This window comes from Cyprinodon variegatus, unplaced genomic scaffold (genome assembly GCF_000732505.1).
Source record: "Cyprinodon variegatus isolate N-32 unplaced genomic scaffold, C_variegatus-1.0 Scaffold850, whole genome shotgun sequence".
NCBI classification, from domain to species: Eukaryota; Metazoa; Chordata; class Actinopteri; order Cyprinodontiformes; family Cyprinodontidae; genus Cyprinodon; species Cyprinodon variegatus.
Genome location: NW_015151303.1, coordinates 191,767 through 199,452, shown reverse-complemented (window position 1 = coordinate 199,452; position 7,686 = coordinate 191,767). Strand labels below are relative to the sequence as shown.

General features: G+C 37.1%; 1 long non-coding RNA gene across 1 annotated transcript in view; it reads left to right on the top strand.

Annotated features, from left to right (window-relative positions):
• Positions 1 to 821: 821 nt before the first annotated feature.
• Positions 822 to 7,686, top strand: part of LOC107099245 — a 112,131-nt gene continuing 105,266 nt past the window's right edge. The window contains exon 1 of the long non-coding RNA XR_001481934.1: positions 822 to 1,106. This is a non-coding gene — a long non-coding RNA (uncharacterized LOC107099245). The remainder of the gene's footprint in view (positions 1,107 to 7,686) is intronic.

Below are 7,686 nucleotides of genomic sequence, written 5' to 3'. Positions count from 1 at the left end.
TGAGCTTCCATTCTAAATGAAGGAGCACCTTTTTAAAAATAGCACAGAAAAACTTCTGCTTAGTGATAGGCTGATATTTTTTTTTGGCTGATATTAACAGTTTTTTTTCTTGACACGGCATCGGCCAGTGCCTGCCAGTGCTGCTGTTCCCTCCCTCTGCTTTCTAATTTTTATGTTTCGTTTGTTACTAAATGTCTCTTTGTTTGTTTTGTTTCACATTTTTTTTTTGTCTCTGTGTCATTTTTATAACTTAAATAAAGGGATGGAAAGCAATATTGGGTCTTTAGAATCTGTTTAAAAGGACATTTTGGAGATAGACTGTTGATCTCAGCTTCTGCTTTAATATTTTAAATATTATCGATGTCTCTTTTTCTTATAACTCAATACATCACCAAAAGATTAATCCATCAGAGGTTTACTGGAGATTTGTGCATTTAATGCTGATTATAGGGTTATTAATTTTAATTCCTTATATTTGTGTGTTTGCTAAACATACTGACAACATATCAAACTGGCAAAGTTTCTTTTTTAGTTTTTTATCTGATCTAATCGAATTATCTTCTGAAATGCTGCGGATCACAGCATAAAGCTATTCTGTGAAGCATAAAAGAAGAGCTCTAGTGATGCATTTAGAGCTGTTCTAAAGAAAGAGAGGAAGAGTTTGTGACTCCTTTACGTCTTTGAGCTGTTTGGGAGCGAGGAAGGGGAGGCACAGGGAGGGAGGGGTGGAGTAAGGTTGGAGTCCCACACAAGGGGAATGACTGGAAAGGAGCTGCTTCATACAGTCCTCCTTTGAGCTCCCTGTGATCTGTGTCAGTCTGCATGCACCTGTGTGTTTCAGCTCTCCCCTGGTTTCTCTCACTCCTACAGGTTGTTTATCCGTGTTGTCAGGTCAGTGGCACGGCCAGCGGGCAGCAGAGGGGAGACAGAGCTGGAGCTTGTGAGGCTTGCAGTAACAAAACTCAGAGCAGAGGGATTGTGTTTGGAGAGTTTTTTTTTTTTTTTTTTCTCTTCCCCTCCATCTTGAGATGCAATGAATCCCAGGGAGCACGCTTGCCTTGTTGGAGCCGAGGACTGGCAACAGCCTGACTCTCAGGGAATAAAAGGTGAGATACAGCTCAACTTACTCCAACTTGTTTGGCTGCAGCCTGAACACACTGAAAAGTTGTGCCAGTTCGCAGGCTGAACTCTGCAGACCTGAAGTTCTGATGCAGTTCTTTTTGTTTCTTCTTCATGTGTCAGTTGTGCACATGCATGCATGCGTGTTGTGTTTTCACAAGGTGCTGCCTGCTCTGGAGTAGACTCAGCTGCTCTGTTTCTCTCGGGTATGTCTTGTTGCGCTGTGACAATTTGTTCAGACATCTCGTATGTCCAGAAATAAACACACTTACTGGCACACACACACGTATTGCCACACACAGGAAACAACAAGACGACATGTCGTCTTCAGTGTAGGTCAGACACCCGATCAGGGAGTTTAGGAGCTGAACTAATAAAAAAAATCTACCTAAAACTAATAAAAAAAATATATATATATTACATAAACCAGATTATGTACTCTGTTGATTGCAACAACTTGTTGCTATGTAGCCCTGAATGTGGTGACTTAAACTCAGGCTGAGCTCCAGCAGCAGATGGATGATGAAGATAAATTACAGCATTTAGTGAAACCAAAGCCCTGGTGTGGTAGATGTCCGTGATTTCGAAGGAACTAATCTAAAACACAAGGCAGAGCGCGGCGGCAGATGATGAGAGGCACACCAGAATCCCACAAAGAAAGTCCAGAGAAGCGGGTCTTTATATGCACCCAGGGAGGTAATGAATAACCGCAGGCAGGTGTGGCGGTTGGTAAAATGACCAGGAGCCAACGGACATGATGGACTTTTGTTTGCATTTTGTCAAGCTGATATATTTGGAGTGTTTTGGTTTAATTATTTCCTCATATGTCAAATATTGTTTACCAAACACTACCTAGAGCTTTGTTAGATATGGCCAAAGTTTGCATGTTGGTAGTAAGTAAATACGGTGTGACTTGTTTTATTATTTGTTAAACCATTAATGTTGAAATGTTTTTACAGCTTTGATGAAAAGAGCAAACATGAGATTAAAAACTGTTCAACATGCCATGTCCTGCTTGTTAAAAAATTAAGAAGAAAAAAGGAAAATGTCAGACGCTCGTTTGGTTAAAAGCCTAAATGTTTAAAAACTGGATGAAGCTGATTTTTCATCCCTGATAAATATTTTCAAAAATGATTTACATTTAAAAAACTTAATTTTTGATTACAAAAAGACACATTAATCACATCTACACAAACACTCTGCTTCACATATGTCAAATCTAAAGCCCATGGGCTGCGTCCGGCCCACCAAGAACATTAATTCATCCCCTGAGAGTCTAAAAAGGCACATCGTTTCAGACAGTGGAGACTTGGATTATGTGACGCCAGTTTAAGTCATTCAGAGTTTGGAAATGATCAAATATGTTCCCAGAAGCTGCTTTTTAAAAGAATGAATCTTAGTTAGTTTAAATTTAATAAATGTTCATACATCCAGATGTGTTTTATTATACTGATCACATGCTGTCATCAGCTCACAGTGATTGGCTGCAGAGTTATAGTGTCTTCATCAAATGTAACAAAAAAGTATTTGCTTTTTTTTGTATAGTTTTTAACTTGGAGACTGATGTTTGATTGATTAATTAAAATGCCTGTCACAAAAAATAGTCGATCACATGATAAATTAAAATGATTTTAATAATTTTTGTTGGCATTAGGGATTTAAGCTATCTAAAAATCCCTGTGTTTGATGATTTGAATCAAATTAGACTCTGAAACAATTTAAACCTTCCTAATAAAACCTGTGGTTAAAACATCTAGACAGCAGGAAGAGGAGCTTAGCTGCTCAACTATTTATTCTAAACTTCTGCAGTTTTATTTGGCAGAATTTAGATATTTTAACTTTTATTTCTAACTGGTGACATCATTGGTAGTGGTGTTGATGTACACACTGTTTTTCTAATACTATGTATTTTCTCTGTAAAGGACTTTATAAAGTCATTGAAGGCCTTTTTTTTCTATGAGGTGGATGCTAACTGTGATACAGTTCTCTGTTTTTGGTGTAATCCATCAATCAGTGCTTGGAGGGACTTTGTTCTTGTAGCAGATCTTTTAAACCGCTGGTTCTGGTTGCTCTCAGAGAAATATTCAAACTTGGCTTTGTGTATTAACTCAAAAAAACCGTCCCCATCTTCCATGCTAACTGCTAGCATGTCTTTTTCTATTATATTATAAACGTTTTGTGTAACGCCCTCGACTTTGCTATCATCACATCCTCACCTTTTGAGCAAAACAGAGAAGTCAGTGCTGCTCCTCCATGCAGCTCGGCTAAATAGGCGCTATGTAGGGCGAGAGCTGAAGGAGTTTATCCAGTGTTTATATTTACAATCAGAACCAAATAAAGTTAATTAATTCTGGATCCTTGTTGCCATTAAATCGTGGAAGTAATCCCGGATCCGACCCTGGATCTGTTTATGATTTTGCTCCAGCATGCATCAACTCTGGCATTGCTTCTACTGAAAATACCTGTGAAGCTCTGCTTAAGAAGGAACAGCAGTGCCGTCTGGAGGACGGCAGTAATATTATCAACACTAAAGAGATTCCTTCTAAGCAAAAGTGGTCAGTTTTTTTGTCTCTCCAATCTCTCTACTATAGAGACTGGATGACAAAGGGTTTCACTCCAGTGTATTTATCTCCACTAACTCATCTCCCGTTTAATAAAAGGGAGATGAGAGACTCTTGACTGAAGATGAGGAATAACAGAGATTTATTATTGTTTATTGCAATCATTTCTGGGGCCAGCAAAATATATTATAGCGAGGGGCCAGTAGGTCATGTTTATTGTGTAACTTGAAATAACTTGGAGTAATGTTGTAAAAACACAGCAGTGTGTTTATGTAACAGAAATCATGAAATTACGAGCTTCATTCATTCAGCTACAAAAAAGGGCCGTAAAGAATTTATGATGTCCACGTGGATCGCTCTGATCTAATTTTGATGCACTTTCCTCTGTGGAAACTGAATAGATTATAGATATTATTTTATTTTAAAAAAGGACTTGCGGATGACTTATCAGATGCCATGTTTTATTTCAGTGCTTGTGCAGTAAGAAATTTGTTAAAAAATGTTCAGATAGTTCTTCTCTTTAAAAAACAGCACTAAGATGACATTTCTATGTTTAACAACTTCTGCTCTGAAGTGTTTAAAATTAGATTCCCATGATTGTCACGGTTCGTAGCATTAGACAGCTTATTTCTTAAAACAGAACATGCGCTTGTGTTGATGAGGATGAGGTTAACCGAGACCTTAACGTTAACGGACGCGCAGAGCAGCTTAACTTATTCTTCTCTGTCTGCATTTATTGCCTTTTAAAAGTACAAGCTGTCCCAGGATATCCTGCAGGAAAACTGATAAAAATAGCTTTTTCTATTTGATTTTTGTTCTCAGGGTTTCTCCTGTAGGCACTCCTCTTAGGAACACTGATATAATAGTTCTCACATTTCTCTAATTTGCAAATCTGTTCATTTGTTTTAGATTAAAAGTCAACGTGTTGTTTAGGATCAGCAAAATTTATCAGCAGCATCAAATGAGTTATTGAAAAACTTCTAAGATGGTGGTTGTTGGTTGTTGGGACAAGAACAGTGTGTTTCAGGCTTTGCATGCTTCACATTCTTAGCTGCTGACCTCTGTGGAAAATAACAACAGCCGGGCTTGAAGGTCACACTGCCATAGTGGCTGGGACTGGATCGGTTCTGGTACCAGGCTTGATGGTTTTTTCTTTGGTTTTAATCTAATAATTAATGATCCCTGTTGCGAAATGCCTTCATGGGTAATATTTTTTTTTTTTTTAATGAAAGTTCTGTATGAGATCTGATTATTATGAGATATTTCTCATGAATATTTGACAGGATGAAGGGAAGTATTCGCTCGAGGTAAAAGGATGTGATAGAGACTCTGCCTCCTGGTTGAAACCGGCATGAAAAGTCTCAATGTCTAAATGCTGGGATCACACATCATTTCACCAAATGGTTTAGAGTAATCCCTAAACAAACCAGGAAGACTTTAGAGGCAATAAAAACCTCTGCTTGGCTCATTGCATCCAAAGTAAAACACGTATTAGCAGAAATAAACCTGCTCTGTTTAAAAAGGCGACTGTGACTTGAAGTCCTGTCCACATGGCTAAGGCCCCTCCAAGCGCCGGGCTTGAGATTAGAAAATGTTTATACATCAATACAGAGAACAGCTGGTGGACCTCCAGGAGCATAGTGTTCTTTTCAGGTTCTCCACAGTAAAAAAAACAGGCATCATAGCCGGAGAAATCTGAAAGCTACTGTTAGGTATTTATTTGCAGCACCTTGAAAAAGTATTTCTGCTAGAATTGCAATTTTTTGATTAATGAATTTATCTAAATTTGATTGATTATAGATTGAAAATGTATTAATTAATTGATAGGCACCCATTTTCATAAAAGCCTGAATTTTGTCTTGGTATCAACCTTATTTGTTCCTTAAAGGGGAACACCATTTTTTTTACATTTGGCCCTTGATTTTACTTTATTACATCATGTTCTACTCACCCATATGAGTTTTGTGTCATTTGGAGCTGTTCTGAAGATATTCCGTTAGGTTATATCCAGGTAACGTCTTCCTATGGGCAACGACTTGAAAGCACAAACTAAACTGTTCATAATTTATTCTTTATGGTACGCCAGCATACAGTAGGCGAATCACTGTCCCCCAGACATCTGCGGTTATATTTTTTATATTTTTATCTTTTAAAACGAAGTATGACAATGGCTCCAAATGACACAAAACTTATATGGGTGAGTAGAACATGATGTAATAACTTAAAATCAAGGGCCCAATGTAAAAAAAACTGGCGTTCCCCTTTAACAGAAAGGGCAAAATATTTTAGACAATATGTTGAATTAAGAAAATACATTCTTATATTTCATGACGATAAGTTAATGTGCCATAATTACTGAGAATAAACAAAAAATGTTTTCCTACACATAATTAAATGAGACATTTATAAGACATGACAGAAAAGAAATCTGTTAGGTTACTAAGGTTACTACAAGAGATTAATAAAACATGTGAAACACTTGATTTCCAGTCTACAGTGATACAGTGAAAACTATCATTAACTGACAGGGTATGTCGCTTCAGCATGCTGTTAGACTTGTTTTCACTGTTTCAATGAAGTGAATGCTGACTGCGATGAAGCGCTCGGTTTTTAGTCTAATCAAACAATCAGTATGGGGAGATAACAGAACAAGATTGCTGTTAGCAGAGTCTCAAAGCAGGGGTTCTGGTTCTAGTTGAACCCAGAAAACTTGGCTTAATCAAGTTTATTAACTCACAAAAGTCTTCCCCATCTGCCATGCTAACTGCTAGCATGCTTTTTACGTTACTCAAAACATTACGCGCCCTCCACTTTTCTATCATCACATCCTCACCTTTTCAAACACAGCAGAAGTCAGTGCTGCTCCTCCATCCAGCACTGCTAAATGGGCGCTATGTAGGCGACGCCTTAATGAGTTTGTCCTGTGTTTATAGTTACAAAAAAAACCAGCTAAAGTTAATCCTGAATCATTGTTGCTGTTAAACAGTGTAAATAACTCTGTATTGATGTATATTTCTGTTCTTGCATGACTCTGCTTTGGTATTACTTTTCCTGAACATACCCGAGGCTCTGCTCAAAAATGAGCAGCAGTGTCCTCTAGTGGATGGTGGTGACATTATCACACTAAAAGAAATTTCCTCCTCCAAAGTGCACTTTAAGTGAACATTTATTGCTGGTGGATTCTTTGTAAAACCCAACTTACATTCTTAAAATACATTAAAGTGGAAGGAGGATCATTTATTAATGAAAAACTTAAAAGTCGTCTGTGTTCATTTTGTCAATGGTTCATAGATGCAGTATCATCTAGTCTTTTCGACACGTATTTAACATCTTTGCTCATTTAAAATAAACATTTACCTTAATCTTTGCAAGTCAGTTTGAGCTGGTTAGTTGGACTGGATGGAAAAATCTTTGAACAGTCATGGGTTGTCAGATAGAGTCAGGTTGGACAGTTTAAACAGATTAATCGATTTAGACAGTTTCAACAGATTAATCAATTTAGACAGTTTAAACAGATTTCCAATTAGTTGCAGGCCTAGTTAAGACTAAAACTTGCCAGCTGCTGGAATAACATCCAGCTCAAGGCAGAAAATAAGACAAACTCTAGAATATGTAAATGTTTTGCATTAAAGCAATAAAAAACATTTTCTGTTGCATCCAGAAGGACTCGACTGACATTTTAGCTTCAGGTGGTCCAAATCCCCTAAAAAAAAAAATAAATTAAAAAAAAAAAAAAAAAAATCCTTTTCCAAATGATTATTAATCAATCAACCAAAACAATCAACAGATATAAACAGATTATTCAGTGAGTAAAATAGTCAGGAGCTGCAGCCCAATTAGTTTCTGAATAAACTCCTGAAAAGCACAATCATCAATGTTCTTTTAGCCTTAATATTTTCTAATATTAAGGTTTAAATTGGTTTAAACTCCTTTTGAGATTGATCCCTGACCTGTTTGGTTTCTTCATTTAATGTGACTATGTACCTTTAAACTTGACAAAATGTAG